We start from the raw sequence: 20,627 nt of genomic DNA on the forward strand, positions 1-20,627 counted from the left end.
AAAGGAATTGAGTGGCTCCTGACACGCTGACTGGACAAATCAATGGGGATGTTTCTAATCCTCGCAATATTGAAAAGTTTGGCTGCACCGACAGAACCAATGCCTATGGCCCGTTTCTTACAGCCCACCATAGCACCACTGAAATATTCGCAAGGCCACAATACTGTCAACACATGTTAAAGCCGCGCTTAACATAAAGAATGATTAATCACACAAATGAAGTGCTCAAGTGGCCAAAGGTTTCAAACAGTTTTTAATAAATCAAATCAATAACACAGCTACATAAGCAAAATGTCCCTAAGGCACCTTGTAGAGATTTGCTTTGTGAATATAATATCACACATTGGTCACTTCATGATTCAGGGAGCTGGCTTAGGCAGTTCCACCGGCTGATGAATCTGCAGACAGTGTACCTTGTTCCTAATTTTGCTTGAGCTCACATTTGTCACCTGTAAATAGAAGTATCATGAGAAGCCGACAAACACTGACACCAAGGACAACATAGGGGAAATTACTTGTGCTTAATAAATGGAGTGAAGAAACGATAAATTATTGGAAATTAAAGTGGATGAAAAAACAACTTGCCGCAGGCGGAAACCGAACCCACAACATTCGCATTTCGCGTGAGATGCTGTACCAATTGAGCTACCGCCACGCTGTTTCCCGATCCACTTTCTTGGGTACTAGTAGAACCCTGGGAGCGTTAGCCAGCGCCACCACTCACAGACCTTGGCGGCGGACGTGGAATGTCCTTTTTGCCGCAGACGTCACGAGAATGTGATCTTTTTGGGTGAAGGCAACTGGTCAATAAAATCACTTATGCTACCTTAAAGCATCAATGTTGCCGTACTCGAGGCCCTCGTTATGTAATAAACGAGAAGAAAGGGGGTTTTAACCGAGGGGCCCGATTTTTATTAGTCTTATCATGAGAAGCCAACAAACACTGACACCAAGGACAACATAGGGGAAATTACTTGTGCTTAATAAATGGAATGAAGAAGCGATAAATTATTGGAAATTAAACTGGATGAAAAAACAACTTGCCGCAGGTGGGAACCGAACCCACAACCTTCGCATTTCGCGTACACATAAATACCCAAGAAAGTGTATGGGGAAACAGCGCCGCGGTAGTTCAATTGGTAGAGCATCGCACGCGAAATGCGAATGCATGAGTAAAGTTGCGTTTGACATAAATGTGCTTTGCGAAAGCCGTGTTGAGCCGCGCTATAAAATGAGTTTGATTCCAGAAAGTTTACCAAGGTACTGTAGATTGCATGTTGCAGTATTCTGCAACAGTTACTTGTGAGAGAAATAGGGCGATAATTACAAGGGAAGTTTTTACTGCCGGATTTGAAGATTGGAATCACCTTCCCTCTTTTTTATTGTTTGCGTAGCGTGCCCGTCTCCAAAAATTCTTGGAACATTTTTGTTAATACAATAGAACAGTAGGCACTAGTGTTTTCCAAAAATTTGGTGTTAATACCGTCGAAGCCGGGAGATGACGAGTTATTTAACCCGTCGATAAGCTTACCCAGACAACACGCGACATCCTGAGTATGTCCTCAAAAGATACAAACGTCCTCGTCCGTTCTGTGTCGTTCTGAGGATGTCGTGAGGACGTCATGAAAAGGTACAGGCGTCCTCGTCCGTTCTGCGTCGTTCTGAAGATGTCCTGAGGATATCAGTTGCAGGATTAGCCTAGAGTTGTCCTCAAAAGGACGTGTTCAGGATAACAAATCTGTTAATCACTTGGAAAGCTGCTAGTTGTGAAATAAATGCTGTTTAAGTGTTGATTTATTACGAACTACAATTAAAAATAATTTGGCTATGTATAAAAGGCTATGAAGTTACGATGATAACCCAATTATGACGTTTTGCCTAAACTGAAAGAACACCGCCATAAGCAAGTCGTGAATGCAATTTTGGTAAATGAGCTGTTTTCCTTAGCCGTCTCCCTTACGGACTGCTCGGCAAAAAGAAAGTAATAGGCGTTGTAAAGAATAAAATTTTGTTCAAAATAGCCGCCCCTGCGTTTTTTTTTTCTGTTTGCCGCTGGCAACGCTGGGATGAAGTCAAGCTAAGCCAGAGCCTCCCATTCTGGCCGGGCGCTCAATCAAAAAGATGGCGCATTGCGAAGCGGTCGCTGATGTTGATGTCATGACAGCAGAAAATGACCTGGAGCCAGATGTGAATGCCGGTGAGTGCTGTTCAGCCTTCTGAAAACTGTGGTGTTGTTTGTTGTGCTCGTGATGGAGGAAAGCAGTGAACGACAGTTTCGCCGGAAGCGAAAACGGCGCGTTGATGCGTGTGTTCATTTCCTAAGAGACGTTCACAATGACTTCGCAGCGCCGGCGTGCAGCGCCTCACATGCAACGGAGCCCACACAGGCGCTGTCTTTCGTGTCCGGCGCGGATGACTGGTCGCGTGGAGAATCAGCGTGAAATGAATTTGGATGATAAGGAGATAGCGCAATCTCCCGAGTTGAGTAGAGAGCTAGCACGTTTTGTTCATGACGATGTGCAAGTGGTGTGTCAGCATAGCGTAGTGGACACTGAGTTAGTGAGTCACCTAGTCAGTGGTGCTTTATCTGATGGCGACATCAGATAATGGCCTTCGACCATTTTGTTGCAACACGAACAACGCCAACTCCATAGCAGTGATGCACAAAGCACGCAGGACTCTGAATGGGATAGTGGCGACAGCAATGTGTTGACCATACGGCTGATGTTGCTTGCTCGGGCTTTAAATCGCGCTGCCCTCAGGCCGCGGTCACGTCACTATTGGCATTTCTGCGAAGCCAGAGTTGCCTTTGGTCACAACTATCGTCTGCTAGAGGTCTTCTGCAAACTCTAAAAAGGGTCCTTAACATCGAAAAGCTAGGAGGAAGAAAATTTCACCATTTTGGCCTAGAGGCAGGACTGCGGGAAACACTTCTTGGCCGTGAGCACTTGCCGGCCGAGCTTAGTCTTAGCTTTAACATTGATGGTCTGCCACTATCCAAGAGTTCGATAGACCAATTCTGGATCATCCTCGGTCGCATCCGAAATTTTGAAGATGGAGAACCATTTTTTGTCCGTTTTTTTTTTCGGCAAAACCAAACCACAAGATGCAAATGAGTTCTTTCAGTGCTTTGTTGAGGAAACCAAAGAACTGCTGGTGGAAGGCCTTTCTGTTCATGATGTGTCAGTTCCTGTGAAGCTGCAGAGTATAATTTGTGATGCACCTGCTAAAGACTTCGTCCTTTATATCAGGAGCCACACAAAATATTTCAGCTGCACAAAGTGCACCGTCAAAGGAATGTATTGAAAAGGAAGAGTTTGTTTCCCGACTTTTGCTGACACCCTCCGTAATGATAACAGTTTTCGCAACCAGAGTCAGGAACAGCACCGCACAGGCCGCAGAATTTTGGAGGAACTCCCAATAGATATGATAAAGGATGTGCCTTTGCAGTACATACATCTTGTCTGCTTAGGTGTCATGCAAAAACTCCTTGTTCTGTGGGTTCGCGGGCCGAAAGAAGTGAGACTTGGGTCTAAAGTTCGAAGTGAAATCTCCGAGAGGAACATTAAACTTGCAGAGTTCATTCCTTCTGATTTTAATAGGAAGCCGCGAAGTCTTGTGGAGCTATATCGCTGGAAGGCAACTGAACTTCGCTTCTTCTTACTCTACGGAGGGCCTTTAGTGTTGCCTTCTGCAATCCCTTCCCACATGTATGAGAATTTTCTTACACTGCATGCGGCCATTACAATACTAGCAGCCTCAACTAATTGAACTGCAATTGAAGTTAGTTATGCAGGTGACTTGTTAAACATTGTTCTTCGAAACTTCATCAACATTTATGGACAAGAGCAAGTGTCGCACAATGTGCATGGCTTAAGCCACATTGCATCTGATGTGTTACACTTAGGTCCCCTGGATGCTTGGAGTGCGTTTCCATTTTAAAGCTATATGTCAAACATCAAGAGAATGATACGAAAACCTGAACATCCCCTTGAGCAGCTCTGCAAAAGATTGTCATAGCAAAGGAATGTTCCAAAAAGAAATTTGGTACCATCAGAGGGTCTATTTTCTGTAGAGCATAACTGCGGTCCATTGATTCTGCTGTTCCAAGGCACACAGTTTAAAAAGGCCACATTACCTGGCAATGTTGCACTGGCAGCAGGTAAGAAGAACAGCTGCTGCACACTAAATAATGGAACAAATATTATTCTGGAGAACTTTGTGCATGACAAGTCATGCACACCCTTTGTGATAGGAAGAGAGTTCCTCCAAAGGAGAGACTTGTATACGAAACTTTGTCAATCAAGAATGCTTGGGATTTGCATTGTATCTCAACTTTCTGGCTCACGGTCCTGGCCAGTTTGGAGTATAGTTCAGAAATGTCTGACAGTGTTGTTCAAGAGAGAAAATATTATTTTAACACTTTTGCATGCTGTTGTTCCGCGATAGTTGTCACGTTGCTGTACAGATGTTGCAATTTTATTTGTCCTCATTAGTGTGACTGCTTTTGGAAATAAACTAGCTGTCTTTCTTTTTTTGCAAGGTGGCCTCCACATAGTAAAAAAGTTTCCAGAAGATGATAGTGCTGTTGTCATTATACATAAAAACTGGGTTGGTGGCAACAGCTGCATGCGGCCTCCACAGACAAAATACAGAAAAGGCTTGTTAAAAGCTGGGGTCATGCCTGGAAATGACTGGAGGAGTCGCCTTGTGAAGTGGTTGAGGCATTTGGTAATATTTATTATTTTGTCCATTTTATATTTATTTATTTATTTATTTTACAATACTGCCGCTCTCAGCCGAGAGCCTAGCAGACGGGCATGAACACTTTCTTTCCCTTCATAAATACATGTGCGAGCTACACAAAGAATGAAAAAGCAACAATATTCAACAAAATACAAAAGATAAGGTAGATAAGCTATACAACAGAACACTATACAAAGCAGAATAAGATGAACAACAACCGGGGCATATCATAGTCAAAGCAAAAACGTGAAGTATTTGGAAATAAACAAGTGTATACATTTTTTTTTCTAAGTACTGTTAGTTTAACATAAAGAGAATAGGGAACAAACATGAGAAATCATTAATAATCTCTTGTGATGAGCTCTAGTTGTGAAACGAACAGGGATAAAGAATTTGGCGCTGTTAATGACGAGTTAAGTTCATTCCATTCTCTGATTACTCGGGGAAAGAATGAGTACCTGAATGCGTCATTAGAAAAGGAATACTCGGTTAGCGTATGTTCGTGTTGATGCCGTGTTATTCTAGATTGCGAATGTGAAATGTACCGGGTGATATCAATTTTATACTGACGGTGCAGCATTTGAAACAGAAATTTGAGTCGACCTTGTTTCGCTCTCGTCAATAATGTGTTGAGGCCTGAGGAAGCTAAGAGACGTGAAGGTGAGTCAGTAGTACGATATTTGTTATGAATGAACCTTGCGGCTTTTCTTTGTACACCTTCAAGTTTAGCTATGTTAGTTGCTGTGTAAGGAAACCAAATTGTGTTAGCGTATTCTAAAATAGGTCTCACAAATGTTTTGTAGGCCAGAAGCTTAATGTTCGTTGGAGCGATCTTTAGGCGTCTTTTTAGATAAAATAGCTTTCGTAGTGCAGTAGTTGTAATGTTAGTTATGTGTGTTTCCCAATTGAGGTTTGATGTCAGCGTTATCCCTAAATATTTCTGTTGCTCAACCATGGAAAGAGGCGTGCCATTAACGATATAGGTGAAATGAGAGGGTTGCTTTTTTCTTGCTATTGTCATTGCCACTGATTTATTGACGTTAATAGACATTTGCCACTGGGAGCACCACTCGGCTAGCGTGTTAAGAGAATCAGAAAGATCGAGATGGTCGTTATGGCTGTTCATTTCTTTATATATCACACAGTCATCCGCGAAGAGTTTGATTTTGCAGCCTATATTATTGGTTATATCGTTAATAAAGATCAGAAATAACAGCGGCCCGAGTACCGAGCCTTGTGGTACTCCAGATGTGACAGGACCGACATCAGATGGCATGTGGTCAAACATAAATTGTGAGCGGTGTGTTAGAAAAGCTGTTATCCAAGCAGAAACTTCTCCTTTCCCGATGGCATGCTCCACTTTTGCAATTAGCTTAGTGTGACTCACGCAATCAAAAGCTTTAGATAAGTCAAGTAAAATCATGTCAATTTGAGAACGATTATTAATACTAAGAGCAAGGTCATGAACTACCTCTGTTAGTTGAGTGATGGTTGATAAGCCAGATCGAAAACCATGCTGGTGAGGCGATAGGATGTTTTCACGTTCTAGAAATACTGTCATGTGTTTTAGAATGATATGTTCTAGTATTTTGCACGAAGTGCTGGTGAGAGATATGGGTCTGAAATTGGCAACGTTATTTTTGTCTCCTTTCTTGTGGATCGGTATTATTTTAGCCTTTTTCCAGTCGCGTGGTAGATTAGAAGTTGCTAGTGATTTACGAAAAATGTGTCCCAGATATCTACTGCACCACTCAGCATATTTTTTTAGGAATTCGTTTGGAATTTCGTCAGGCCCGTTTGAGTTCTTAGGGTCAATGTTGAGGAGAAGATTGTGGATTCCGGCGTCCGTTATTATTAACCGATCAAGCACTGACGTACAGGATGATGGAAGAGGGGGGAGTGTACCATTGTCTTCCGTGAAGACTGATTTGAAGAAATTGTTATATTTGTTTGCTGTTGCACTTTTTTCTTCTTCAGTTAGTTTGGTTGTTGTCTGCTCGGTACTGCGCAGATGTTTCCAGAATCTTTGTGGGTTATTTTTTAGGAAGCTAGCAAGAGTGACACTGTAGTAATATTGTTTCGAATCTTTTAGTTTCTGCTTGAAATGCATAACTGCAGATTTTAACTTCAAGGTTGTAGATGGTTTTGGGTTATTCTTGTATGCCTTACGAAGCCGATTTGCGCGCCGTTTAGCATGGATGATTTCGCGTGTGATCCATGGATTCTTAAGGTGCTGTTTTTTCTTTTGCATTGGAATATAATTAGTTATACAGTGCAGGACAATGCTCTTAAAATGTAGCCACAATGCATTTACATCAGTAGGTTCCTGAGATGCTTTTTCCGAAAAGGAATCGAATTCATGAGACAGATAAGTTAGTATGCTGGCGTCATCTGCTTTATGAAAGTTAAAAAAGCTTTGTACTGTGGACTGGGTACTAATACAATGATCAAGCTGGAATGTGCACATAGGTATACTGTGATCAGATATTCCTTCAATAATGGCTATTTGTGCTTGACTTGTAGTAAAATGGTTGCTAAGAAATATGAGGTCAAGGATATTTTTCGTTGAGCCTTGAACGCGGGTAGGACGAGTGACAAGTTGATGTAGGTTAAAATTTAGCATTAAGTCTATTAGCACTTCCGAGGCTTCTGACGTATGATGCATTGTGGACCAGTCTATGTCAGCTAGGTTAAAGTCGCCCGCAAGAATAATCCTGGATTGATGGACATGACGCTGCATATATTTTTGAATTGCTGAAAGGCATGCACTGTCAGAGGAAGGGCTCCGATAAACGCAACCGGTTACGATTGACGTCCCGTCGCACGAAAGTTTGCAGAAAACGGCTTCAGCGTTGTTCACCTCGGGAAGAAGGACAAAGCGAAGACAGTTTTTTATCAGTAAGGCCACTCCTCCACCTCGTGAAGGTCGGTCTTTTCGGATGATTGTGTAGTTTGGCGGGGCAATCTCGTGGTCGAATATAGCGGGTGATAGCCATGTTTCCGTGATGGCCACGATTTCGGGCTCGTAATCGACTAGAAGGCTTTCCAAGGCTTCTGTTTTATTTAGGACACTGCGGGCGTTTACATTTATCAATGTTAATATTTTGATTGTGCGGCTTGTGCCGCTTGTGCGGCTCTGCGGGTTATTCGGCGGTTTGTTTCTGCGTCGTTTTTTTGCATCGGTACTTTGTCCTTCTTCTCTTCGTCCCAAATATATGCGCGTTTGTTAATGTAAAGTTTGTCAAAAGAAAGGGATACTTTTTCCTTTCTTTCACGGTTTGGTTTTGCACTATCCCAAAGTTTCTTCCGTATGTCTCTTATTCTTTTAGAGAAGTCTTCACCAATTGAGTAGTCAGTTATTTTTAGTTTGAAACCTCGGCTTAAGATTGCCACTTTTTGTCTGTAGTCAAGTAACTTCATTATTACCGGTCGAGTTTTATCTGTGGCGCGTTTCCCCAACCTATGTATACGCTCGATGGCAACTTTGTGTAGTCCCAGGATGTCTTCGATAATGTCTTTGTTTACAGTTTGTTCTAACGACTCGCTAGTTTCATCGTTTTTTTCCTTTAGGCCATAGATAATTAGGTTAGATCGCCTACTGCAGTTTTCAAGGTCGTCAATTTTATGTTGAAGACTGTCTATTACTTCGCTCATACAGGCGATTTCTTGTAGACAGGATTCGACTCTATTTTCAAGGACTGCAAGGAGGTCAAGCTTGTTTTCTATATCTACTAAACGTTTTTCTTTAATATCTTTGATGTCGGCAGCAATATCCTTCAGCTGTTTTGAAATTTGGGTTAGATCGGGGCCAGGGTTAGTTTCAATATCACCACCTAATAGCAGCAATTTTGTCAAGGCCAAGGCGACATCAAAACCCAGGATACAAAACGGTGGGCACGGCAGCACTAGCAAGAAAGGGTCGCTTGAGCGGATGCAATATCCAAAATCCTTTCTCACCTGTACAATGAATGCAAACGGGTTAGCGTGCCGCATACTGGTAGTGCCACCGTGCCCAGTGGCCGAGTCGATCCCAGGCAGGCTATTTAAGGCAGCGGAGAGCAGTGGCGTTGAACGCAAATCACGGGCCAAGATCTCCGAGCATGCTATCTTCCGGTGTTGACGGTGCAATTCCCACGATGAGTATGGCGGTGGATCCAGCACATGGCATCGGGTAGCGTAGAGCTCCTGCGCCGGCCTGGTCGCCCCGGCTTGCGCAGTGCCTCCATCCCCGGCATGAAGCAGGAGGCCGAAGGACAGCTGTACAATGAATGCAAACGGGTTAGCGTGCCGCATACTGGTAGTGCCACCGTGCCCAGTCCCAGTATATAGGCAGGCTGCAGCCGTATTGCAATGATTGTGTGCTATTCGAACATGTAGACTTTTCTTGTGTGCTTTATTAACATGTAAATTAACTAATTCTGCATGCAGCTTGCACTATGTTGCATTCTATTCTGAAGCCCCACTTGTTCATGATAGAACCTATAGGTTATACCAAAGCTTCAGATCAAGCGAGTGCAAGCTGAATGTTGAGCTTGCAAATTAAATGTCTGCCACTATGTCTTCAGGGAGAACGTGCTGTTTTTTAAGCGTCTTGTACATACTTGTTCAGATAATTTTAATAGAAAGTCTTGAAACAAACTATGATAGCTATAACTGAAAACTATTCCAATCTGTTTTATTCCAAATTGACCATTAGCCCTCTGTGATAGGTCAAAATGGCTCGGGATTTGCCCGTATTGGCGTGGCGCCCACCCGTATGGGCTGAACCCGAACCATTCTGACCTATCAGAGAGGGCTAATAACCAATTTGGAATAAAAACATAGTGGAATAGTTTTAGGTTGTATGGACTTCTATGTGTACAACTGCACAAGTGAGTGCCCAGACTGGTTGGGGCATGTGGTTGTATTGCGTTTAACCATAGCAGACTAAACGTTTCTGTTGCTGAATTTTCTTATAAAAAGAATTGGAGCATCTTTATTCACATAGAAAATGTTATTTCTGATGTCTTTGCACCAGCAAAGTAGGCCAAGTTGATCATTGCAATAATAGTTTAGCATGCTAGTTCCATACAGCACTAGACTATGTTGCTTACAGAGCAAGGAATGCCGTCAATATTTCCCGTATTCCATTGGTACCAATACGGAGAAGTTGGGGTGAAATGCTTTTATAGGTCAAAGCAGATTATTGACAATGTGGGACCACAATGAAATCCTTAGTTAGATGAGGCTTTAATTGCAGTGATCTTGTTTTAAACGGTGCTTGTATTTTAATTCTTGCGTGCATACAAATAAAATTTGCAAATTAATGCTGCCCATTTATTAATACTTATGCCGTATACTTGTCTTTCATTTTTGCCTTAATTTCCTACTCATGTAAAAATCAATTAAGCAAGAGAGGGCATAGGTGAAATTATAGTTATTTGAAGTGTAGAAACAATGCAGTAAAGGGACATGAAAATGAACAAAAAGGTAACTGCTGCTTGTGGCAAGTAAGCTTTTTGAATACATATGCAGTTTGAATACGTTTGAAGTTCCAGTGATGTCCTGTATTTTTAAAGCCAGTGCAGAATAATATTGCCAATTTCAGCCAATTACGATGATGCTGTACGGGGCCTCAGAAAGCTGAAGACAACTCAGACATCGCAAGTGCAAGTGAACGTGGCAGAGGAAAAAGGAAAAAGAAAAGAAGGCTCTACAGTGACGAAGACGAGATTCCACTCCCGCAGCCACCACAGTCTATGCAGAAACGTATGCACTTTTTCCAGCTATCTGTAAAGAGGTGACAAAGATGTCATGGTCTCCATATTGGAGGGTTACTATATTTGTGAAATACTGTCTACCAGTCTGCTATGCATGACAGTCATCAGCGGTGCTCTATATTGGCAGTGGAGGTATAGCCAGGGGGTGGCACACTAGGCACGTGTCCCCCCTCTCTTTCTCTAATCATCTGTTACACCTAGAGTGCTCATGGAATTTTGTCGTGTTCTCATGCAGGAGCAACACATGGTATTACAGAAAGATCTGCAGCGATGGAACCGTCAAGTATTTTGACTGTTTCACAGCACTCGGCATATAATGGTATGGTTTGTTGCGTGTATTTATGGTGCATAAATGAAGTTGCCAATTTCATAATGCAGTTTGAACATCTCGTTGCTTAACTCGAAAGAAGCTCCTGATTGCATTGCCACAATTTTTGGTAACTGCAACTAAATCTGGTAATTTTTACATCACTTGTTTTGCTATGCAGGTGCAATTATGTTATGTGCAGGCAAGTGAACAACATTTCGGTTTTACTTGTTGCTTGAAAGAGTTGTGGCATGTCATTTGCTCGTTTTCTGCATGTTCGTATTTGTTATTGTATAACATCTGCATTCACAACTGTCATCACCGAGAGCTTGTATCACAGCATGTAGCAAATTTTAACATCACTGGCTGCAGGGACATCAAGCCCACTAACGTTTATGTAGCTGTCTGTGCACCTAACGGGTCTAAATATTAAACCTGAAACATTAGCATTACAAAATGTCTTTATACTATTAACAAGTACCGCTGTTGTGATTGCAACGGGCAGAATTCTTTCCAAGTTATATCTTATGTTCTTGTGCAGAAAGAACGCATGGTACTGCAAAGCGGTCTGCAAAGGAGCCACTGCACTCGTGGAACTTTCCACAGCACTCTGTATATAATGGTAAGACCACTAGCTTGCGTTGGGTTAGCTTGTGTTTCAGCACACTGAAAGATAAACTTTTCTATCTGCGTGAACGATATGTGACGTCATGGGTGATGACGAAACGTCCCAGCAAAAGCAAGCCATGGTTTACAAAAGAGGTGTGCAGATGCGTTGAAGAGAGACAACATCTATACACATGCCTCAAAAGAAAATAATTGCAAGAAAGCTAGAATCAGTTCAGAAAGATTACAAAAGATATGAACAGTTTGGTTAAAAAAGTCAAATTTGCCTACTTCCAGTCCTTTGACCTGCACATTCAGGATCACCCTAAAGGATTTTGGCAGTCTATATTTTAAAAAATAGAAAGGGTGGGCTGTCCTTCCCACCACTTGATCGTGACGAAATTATTGTTCTCTATAATCTGGAGAAAATGAACTGTCTTAAGGCGTTTTTAAGCTTGGTATTTTCTACTGCTAAAAGCAACATTTGCCCGGCCGACTACCACCCTGACTTACCGAACCCCTGGCAGATGTTCTATTTGAAGAGCGAGGAATCGTGTCATTCTTAAAATGCTTTAACGAAAAGAGTGCTACTACACCAGACGGTTTACCCACGATCCTGCTCTCTTCTTGTGCTTTTTTTTGTCAAAGTAGCTGCGGATTTTCTTCGCCAAGTCATTACAGGACTGATCTTTACCTGATGAATGAAAACTTGCAAACGTTGTGCCCATACTTAAACCTGTACTTTAAAGATTGTTTCAGAATATTGACGAGTGTCTTTGACCAGCGTGACATGTAAAGTTTTAGAGCACAAGCTTTATACCAATATGAGTCATCTTAGGGCATGCTAATTGTTAAATACCCATCAGCATGGTTTTCGCAGCGGTTACTCGTGTGGCACCCAGCTGACAGAATTCAAGTAAAACTCTTGCTTAGGGTAGTTGGTTCATGCTTGAATTAGTAAAGGCAAGGCGCAGAACAGGACTCAAGAAGAACACACACGACAGGACTGGCGCAGGTCCTGTCGTGTGTGTCCTTCTTGAGTCCTGTTCTTCTGCGCCTTGCCTTTACTAATTATAGAATTCATTCATCACTTAACGAGCGCACGGGATATAGGACATTCTGTTGACTGTACATTTCTTGACTTCTGTTAAGCATTTCACGTTGTGTCACGTTCGTTATTATTAGAAAAATTATCTTGGTACAACATAAATGAGAACGTGTCTGTAAGGTGCCTGTTTACATATTTTGAGAAGCCAACAAACAAAGACTCCAAGGACAACGTAGCGGAAATTACTTGTATGTACTAATTGAATTAAAGAAAGGATAAATTAATGGCAATGAAGGTGGATGAAAAAACAACCTGCTGCAGGTGCCGAATGATCCCAAGTCTTCGCATTACGCATGCGATGCTCTAGCCAATTGAGCTAGCGCGGTGCCGTTTCCCCATCCACTTTCTTGAGTATTTGTTTTACTACTACAAGTAACCTTGGGAGTGTTAGCAAGTGCTACCACTCGCAAACCTTGCGACTGATTGGAACATCCTTTCTGCCGCAGCCGTCACGAGTACGTGATTTTTTTTGGTGAAGGCAACTGGTCAATAAACCCACGTGTGCTACCTGAAGGCATCAATGTTGCCAGATTCGAGACATTCCATGCCATGAAAGCATCAATGTAGCCGGATTCCAGACCCTCGACGAGGGTCTGGAATCCGGCAACATCGATGCTTTCAGGTAGCATGCATGGGTTTATTGACCACTTGAGGGTCTCGAATATGGCAAGATTGATGACTTCAGGTAGCATGCGGGGGTTTATTGACCAGTTGCCTTCACCTAAAAAGATCACGTACTGGTGACGCCTGAAGCAGAAAGGATGTTCCGCATGCGCCGACAAGTTTTGTGAGTGGCGGCGCTGGCTACACTCCCAAGGTTACCCAAGAAAGTGGATAAGGAAACGGCACTGCGGTAGCTTCATTGGTTAGAGCGTCGCACGCATTATCCGAAGACCTGGGATCGTTCCCCACCTGTGGCAAGTTGTTTTTTTTCATCCACCTTCATTTCCGTTAATTATTCATTTTTTTAATTCCGTTAGTAAATACAAGTACTTTTCCCCATGTTTTCCTTCGTGTCTTTGTTTGTGGGCTTCTCATTATTATCGGGGCCCCTCAGTTAACCCCGCTTCTTCACGTTGTTTACATATTTTGACACTGCGTAAATTAATACAACCTACAAACATTTACTGCATGTTCTGGCATTTAGTTATAAATTAGAAGCAATTACAATTAAGAATTGTAAATTAAATAAAATTAAATTAAGAATTACAAGCAATTGGGCACAGCTGAAGTCATGCCTTGGGTTCTTGTGCAGAAAGAATGTATGGTAGTCCTGAGTGTTCTGAAGGGAGCCACTGCAACGGAGCTTTCCACGGCGTCCTGAATATGATGGTAAGACCTCTAGTTTATCTTGAAGTGGCTGAACAGTTTAACCTTGTGTATTCTGTACAATTATTTTTAAAATCTTTGTCCATCATCGACTAATACATATTGTGTTGCTGATTTAAGTGAAAAAATCAAAAATCAACACAAAGCAAAACAAGTTATGTGTCATGCAGCTGCCAACGGGGCAAATCTTTAAATCTTTGTTGGATATCTCAGAATTTTCATTTACTCAAAAATCCACAAGCCTCCTTGCACAAGGGACCAGCTGCACAAAAATTTAATATGATGGCTGCATGGCTTCAGTGTGGTCTGAGTGGTCACCTGAAGGTTGCTACTTATGCTACCGTATGCTCACTGTCTGTGTACATATTTCGACACTTGATGGCTCATTATGAGTCCAACACTAAATTCATGCTACATTGAAGAAAGCAGCAGTTTGAGTTGCATCTCAACGCCCTGTGGAGGAGGTAGATTTGAATTTGAAGACTGCTCTAAAACGCACACATTTTGTCAGTGTAATAATCTTATTCGAAACTGCAGTTTATTGCTTCTATTTTGGTGATATTGCAGACAACGCTCAGAGTGACTTGCCAGGCTTGTGGCCGTGTGTTAGTCAAACGGCGACACCAAGCTCAGGTAAGGTAGGCATGGCTATAAAAATCAGCTCCAACACTATATTTGTGCTGTTTTCTGAAGGCCATTACCACTGTTGGAGCCAGCCATTTAAGGATGAGCATTTAGGTAGATTGAGTACATCATGTTCTAGTACCATGGCATGCCAATTTATTCCCTTTGTTGCATCGAGACTTGTCTTTGCGAATATGATCGGAGAGACGCCAGAAAACTAGCACCCATGCCCGCTCATCTCTTACGGCTGCCTCTCAGCCAAGAAATGACATCTCACAATCAGGTAAGACTAAGTATATTGATTGCACTGCTGTTACTTCTCTTGGTATAACTTGCAGGATCATATGGAATAAGCAGGGCTTCATTTCCCACTGCTGATGTACTGTCTAGTAAGTGCATATTACTTGTAGTTGATATTAAGCGATAATTTGAATGCTAAGTTCAGCCATGCTCTGTCATAAAAAAGGGCATGACTATGTGTATTGTTTTCTGGTACAATAGAGAGTAGAATCCGTTGCAATTTAAATAGGCAATACTGCTGAATGAGCTTGCAAAATTTGATTACATTCATAATGCAACCTCGACATTAGCACGTTATGCAACTGCAAACTTGTGAACTAGAAAACCTTGTTTTGCAATTGATGGACATTTCGTTGGCAAAGAACTTTGTGCGGGAAATGCACTCCCAATGGCTAAATAACTTGCAGCACCTACCTCAAGGCCCACAAGCAGGCCGGTTTCAACCGTGAATGCACCATCTGGTAAACAAAACTACATTCTGTTAGACAGGTGTTCAAATTTGAGATGTTTTCTGGTGCTACGTATTCTGCCTGTGCATAATGCATGCCCGAATTCCTTGGGCTTTTTTAAAATAATGGTTAGCATCCAAAACCATAGTTGAGTGCGACACCCTGGACAAAATTTACGATAAAAAATAACGTACTGCGCGAAGGACAAGGACTGCGAGAGACGATATACACAGCGCTGCGTATGTCGTCTCTCGCAGTCCTTGCCAGCGCTATGTCATCTCTTGCAGTCCTTGTGCTTCGCGCTGTACATTATTTTTGATCATGAATTACCAACTAGCCCAAGCAACCACTCTAAAATTTAAGAATTTTGTGCGCATGTATTTTTGCTGTCGATGTGAAATAGACAAGAAACTACGAGTGTGCATCGGCCGAGTTTTCATTGTCAGCTTGCCTCGTCTACTACAGGTGGATGGCCTCTACCTTGCATCTCAAATTGACTGTATGCTTCATCTGCCAAACCTAACCTATGCCTGCGGATTTCTTGATCTCATCACTCTGTCTGCATCTGCTGCCCTCACTGCCTACTCTTCCTTTTATATATCACCATTCATCTGGTCTACCCATTACATGCATGAGACAACCTTTCCAGTTTCACTTCCCCTTATTCTGAACTAGAATGTCATTTGCCTACCTCCTGCATGTGCATATAATTTTTTTGGTTCATTGCTCATTGCATGATTGGCTTTTTTTTAGTTTTCTTAGTTACCAAAGTTCTAGCTCCATAGCCTAATGCTAGCAGAATACAATGATTACATACATTTCTTTTCGAATATGTAAGTAAGCTGCAGATTTTTTATCACATTGTTATTGTTACCTCAATCTTAGTAGGTTTTGAACACCTCGCTTTCAAGACCTTGCAAACAATTTTATTGACAGTTGAGCACCAAGGGCGCCAACGTGATGCCATTGCACAACAGCTATGCAGTGCCCCTTTGAAAGTTGGGTCCGTAAAGTATGTGGTCCAAAAACCATTCGAGGACATCAAGTCATTCAAAGAATTTGATGCCGAGATATCAACAAATGAAGCAACAAGGACACGCGTGGTCTGATATCTTTTCTTTTCTTTACCTGCTGTATCAAATGTACTTGCATATATGAAACTGACAGTCCAGTGCACGTTTTACAGGAATAGTGGTACAGAGCAAAACATAACTCGGACACTAGGAGGCACATAACAAAGACAACACACAGCGCTACTAGCAACAATGGTTATTCTCACAGCCAGACTGTTTCTAAACCATCAGCGTCAAGCAGACATAGATCACGTGGAAGCACTCAGGCATGCGCTATGAAAGTCACGCTATCGATATTGTCATGGCTTACTCAGGAAAGCTAACTCCTTGGGGAATAACGCTATTGATGGCTTGTTAATGCAAAATTCACCAAGTATGTCGATATGCTCTGCTTCAACAATCAATAGGGTGATCTCTTGTTTATATCGAGCAACAATGATGGCGAAAACAAGATTATTATTGGCCCGATTGATTGCTGAGGCCGAGCATATCGACGTACCTAGTGAATTTTGCATTAGCAAGCCATCAATAGTGTTGTTTCCCGAGGACTTTGACTTCCTGCACAAGCGGTGACAATTTGTTCTGGTAATTTATCCTGGGTCGTGAATTTGGTTCAATAGTGCAACTTTCATAGTGCATGCCTCAGTGCTTCCACGTGATCTATGTCTGCTTGCCACTGATGGTATATAAGCGGTCTGGTTTTGAGAATAGGTTGTTTCTAGTAGCACTGGGTGTTATCTTTTTATTTGCCTCCTAGTGTCCATGTTACATTTAGCGCTGCATCAAAAGTATTCCTGATGATTCACCAACCAGCCCCCCATCACTACCCATGTTTTACAGAGATGTAGCAATTTCATGGTCTTGGTGGCAGCAGCATAGGACCCGCGACACGGCGCATTTTAGGAATTTTGCTAAGCCAGGAAGTGGCTGTGCAGTACGCAGTTGGCTTGGCAAAAAAGGCAAGAAAAGTTTTTCTGCCATGCAAGTGGCTGAAACAATCACAAGTAAGGCATTGGCTTACTTTATATATTACGTTTATATCGTCTTAAAAAGAAACTTGGTAGAACGATTTCCTTTCTCGATTTCCAAAGTTAGGCTTGTACGGGTTTACATACTTCGTAAATGTCAAGCTGAGGAGTGTTAACCTAGCTGAACCAAGTACTATTGTACTTGGGCAAGCTAAGATGGTTAATATGTAATTTCCTGTTGTTTCTGGATACTGTTAATGTTTTGCTTTGAGCTTGTATATACACAATGTTGCATAAGTAATCTCCAATGCACCTTTCAAGGGCTGTAAGACAAAATTTTCCTACATCAAAAAGAAGTGATGTCGAGAGTGTAATAAAGGTGTGGCTGCGCCACTCTGACGAAAAACTGTGAAAACAGCAGGCCAAGGCTGCCACATCTGAAGGTGAGTTTTGTACGTAGACTATCGTGTAAAATACTCGAAACATTATTACCCTACATGAATACTTAACATTTGAAGGCTAGTGTCTTCGTGCTTATCGGTTTGATCCCCATATGACAATTTGGATGCTGTCTGGCACTCAACATAGCTGCATGGGCTGCCTGTTTGAGAAGTTGCACTTTGCTGTACTTCCAATATTTATATTCTTGCAGAACCATTGTCGTTATCAGTGCTCATCATCACAGTATATGATTTTCTTCTAGGCTCACTGGATGTGCTCTCAGTTTTCTCAGATTAAATACCTCAAAGTCCAAGTACAGAGCCCAATTTCAAGAGGATTTAATTTGTTCAAGAATTATTGCTGGCCTTGGCAAGGGCCAGCACGCTCATTCATAATATTCTTGTCAGGAAACTGCAGTTCGTTGAAGAAATGTTGACTTTGGCAAGTGCCACCACAGTCTTTTAGAATAAACTCTAGTCATTGGGAAACTGGTTATATTTGTTTGCTTTAGTAGGTGCCCGTATGCATTACCTGCTACAGATACTTTTTACAACCAGGTAGATTCATTTTCGTTGGTACAGAAAAATTACATTTCCGTGCAGCCGGAATTTCATCCATGATTCAAAAGGCAGACTTGACATTATCTGGGCACGGTGCTCATGGCACCTTCAATATTGAGTTTCGTGCGATAGATGAAGTAGCCGATACAATTTACAACCACACGTCAGGCAATTAAGCAGCACCAAACCTTACTGTGCATATTGTTAGTTATGGCCGTACGGGGTGATAACGTGCCAGCAATTTCAGCCCACTGCACGTGTTCCCAATCAAGCGGACGGGGCGCACTTCAGAGAACTGCGAATAATCGGCAGCCACGTGGCGCGGGGTCAGCTCAGGAATGTGGTACCCGCCAGCGCCACTCTTGACGGAGCAGAGTTCTACGAAGCGCCTCTGACGTCGGCTCCAGACTTTACACCTGTGTGTGTGTGCAGCATGAGTATGTGAGCCCGCCTCCTCCAAAAGGGCGGGTCATCTTCGGTGACGTCGAACGGTGACGTCGAACGATGACTGGACGAACGTTTCCGTTCGCTTGGAATCGAGGGGGGGACAAGTGCTTATAAGCAACGGCTGTCGACTGCGAGAGCGTGCTCGTCGTTGTGCTCGTCGTAGTGAGCTGAGTACTCGTTGTCATGCTCGAAATGTACTCGTGAGCTGTGTGCTCGTAAGCTGCTTGCTGTATGTTAGTCTTGCGGGCTCCATATGCGAGTCACGCTAGACTGTCGATGTATGTCTTGTTTTAAATGTAAATCCTGCAAATAAACCCTGCTCACCTCGCCCTGTCGTCCCAAGGTCCTCCGAACGACTACGACCGCTCCAATCCCTACAGCTGAATGGCAGCGGTGAGATCGGCCTACGGCTCGTAAATCGGCCTACGACTCGGAGACAGCAACGGCAGCGGACGGACGTTGGCGCAAGGTGACCGACCGGAATCCTGGTCAAGTTGGAGGCGACATAAGATTGACCACCTATTGCAACTGACTGGATACGGCGGAGAAGGACTGGTGATATGGTGCGGCTTCAGTGGGTAAGCGTTTGGTTTTGGCTGTAAGATTTACCAGGCTTCAATTTCTCTGTGTTTTTGGATTTGATTCCCTGGGGATCTTTTACTTGCATTTTGATTTGCGTGGGTATCGCAGCAAGTATTGTGTGACAGCAGAGCCAAAGCTTAAAGTAGCTACCATGGTCCTAATGTGTTTGACGGGAGCTGACCTGTTGTGGTTGTGTGAAGAGCTCGAGGTAGACGTAGAGAAGGACTTGACGGAATCAGAAATTCGTAAGGCCATTCTGCAAAGTGGCAATGATTTGAATTTAATCGAACATCTAGGTAAACGAATTCTAAGCAAAAAACAGGAACAGGAATCAATTAGGCAAGAACGCCAAGAGCGCGAGCGAAAACGCCAAGAGCGTCAGCAAAAACGGCAACTGGTTAAAAAAGAAATGGCAGCAGTGAACAAAGAGATACAAAATTTGCAGCAGTTAAACGAACGAAGTCAACAGCGGCTTGAGAAATCTGTAGGCTGCACGCAGCAAAAGTGGGAAGAAGCAGATAGCAGATTTTGCTCGAAAGCCGAGGAAAGTAGTAGTACCTGTGATAGTAGCAGCACGTCATAGGTGAACTCGAAGTGCTAGCAGCTAACGAAGCCTTAGTGGCAGCAGAGGCCGTTAAAGGCCAGAGTGAGAGCGACGAGGTGCCGTGCCAACAGACGACTGTAGAGACAGCTAGGCCAGCTGCGAACAAATTGGCACAGTTACCGCGCGTGTGCGTCGCATCTGATGGTAGCAAGGTCGTTAGCGAGATACAGAATACTATGGGCTTGACAGACGCGAGCACCCGTGTCGAGTCAGATCTCCGTGCCGAAGAGAAGTGCCAGCTGGACGATGCAGTTGAGAGTAGTTCTCGGGGTGGTGAGCTCCGTAGCTCACGAGAGAACAACTGCGCTGTTCAGGGATCGGTGCGGCTCTCCGCCAGTCTAGTTAGCCAAGAGAGGGGTGATTTAGTTAATAATGACTCAGACTGTGCGGGTAAGAGACCGATCAGGGCCGACGAAATGTGTAACGGCCAGCACGAGGCGCGAGAGAGCGAACTGAAAGAGAATTCAAAGAGAAAGCGCCGCAAAAAGAAGCGTGGTAAAGACCGAAAGACGGTGACTAATGTAGCACCGCCAAAGACGGCGAGAGACCCAAAAGGCCAGGGCATGAGGAAAAGAAAGGTGCGATCGTCAAGGACGATGTTGACGCATCCTAAACGTTCGAGCCACAGGTCAAAAAGAGACCGAGACACATGTTCTGCACGGACGCGGACAAAGGGCACGGGGCAGTTAAATTCCTCGTCGTTCCGTCGCTCTTTTCGAAGCTC

The 20,627-nt window shown here is 43.1% G+C and overlaps 1 long non-coding RNA gene across 1 annotated transcript; it reads right to left on the reverse strand.

Annotated features, from left to right (window-relative positions):
- Window positions 1-234: 234 nt before the first annotated feature.
- On the reverse strand, window positions 235-15,240 carry LOC129385970 (uncharacterized). The gene is made up of 3 exons (XR_008613445.1): window positions 15,194-15,240; window positions 1,532-1,672; window positions 235-449 (listed from the first exon to the last, which is right to left on the reverse strand). It is a non-coding gene; the product is annotated as an uncharacterized lncRNA (long non-coding RNA).
- Window positions 15,241-20,627: the final 5,387 nt, after the last annotated feature.

Source organism: Dermacentor andersoni, chromosome 7 (genome assembly GCF_023375885.2).
Source record: "Dermacentor andersoni chromosome 7, qqDerAnde1_hic_scaffold, whole genome shotgun sequence".
NCBI classification, from domain to species: domain Eukaryota; kingdom Metazoa; phylum Arthropoda; class Arachnida; order Ixodida; family Ixodidae; genus Dermacentor; species Dermacentor andersoni.